The following is a 1,212-nucleotide window of genomic DNA, read 5'->3' as shown; positions in this document are numbered from 1 at the left end:
AAAAAAAAAAAAAAAAAAAAAAAAAAAAAAAAAAAAAAAAAAAAAAAAAAAGATTAAAATGTGACTTAAATGTAAAGAATTTAAAAGGAAACATGTTTCACGTATTTCTCCATGAAATAATCCGCAGCTGCTTTAGGTCAGCCAGGCCTTATTATTGTCTCAACATTAAAGTTTCTCTCCAGATGTTGAAGAATTTCATCACGCACAGCTGAGGCTTCGCTGAGCAGCCGTCTAAAACGTCTCATTTTCCCTTCAGCTGATTCACGCTGCAGATGTTTTATTAGTCATATGTCAGGTTGGACGAATGCTGGGGTAAAAGTAGTCTAATAAACTCCCCTCTATCTTTGAGGTCTGTCGCCTCTTGACCTCCATAAAGTTGTTAAATATAGATTTCAAACCAAGTAAAGAAGTTTTCTGTATTATTTTTTATTAAAATCATGAAGTAATCATTGTACTTCTTAAATCCCTTCTCAACCTAAAATAATAAAATCCAGATCTATAAACAGGGAAGTATGAGGACATAAGGAAAGAACAAAAACACATTTTCTGGCACTGTAGCAAAGAAATAAGAAAGATCCCTAAGGTATTAACGTCAGTGGCGATGAATGGTCAACAAACAACGGTCTAATCTGAACCAGTTGTTCTAGTTTCCCAGATGTGGATAAACAATACAGACCATGGGGACCATGAATCCCACTTTGACACGTTATTTGTAGGTAGACAATAGCTGTTAAAACCAAACACTGGATTTATAATTGGACTTTTTATCCTTCCCTAAAGAAGAGGGAAACCTGAACAAATAAGAAGAGAATCAAACAGGAGCTGTTCATGGCAGCCATGATTGAGTTCAGGTATAAAAATGTTCCTGCAAGAGCTGAAGCTAAAGCAGAGCTAGTTTTGTGGATTATGAGGCCAGAAGACGATTAAATGAGTTTTTACTTTTAAAAAATGATTATAGGTAATTCAAAATTAGCAGGACAGAAAGTGATTAAAATGCTTCAAATAGGTTTGAAAGTCAGGCTGAACATTATAAAAATATTTTTCAGCGTTAAATAGGGTTATTTTAACCTGATCTAAATCTAAATCAATTAATCTTATGTTATCAAATTCAACTTAAAGACAGTTAACAGAGGCACAGTTTGGATGAGGGTGTTTTTGAGTTAAATGCAGGGAGGATCTATTTTAGTGCAACAGGTTGAAAGAAAAAAAATC

Source organism: Cyprinodon variegatus, unplaced genomic scaffold, assembly GCF_000732505.1.
Source record: "Cyprinodon variegatus isolate N-32 unplaced genomic scaffold, C_variegatus-1.0 Scaffold198, whole genome shotgun sequence".
Lineage (NCBI taxonomy): Eukaryota > Metazoa > Chordata > Actinopteri > Cyprinodontiformes > Cyprinodontidae > Cyprinodon > Cyprinodon variegatus.
Note: the sequence above shows the minus strand (reverse complement) of the source record.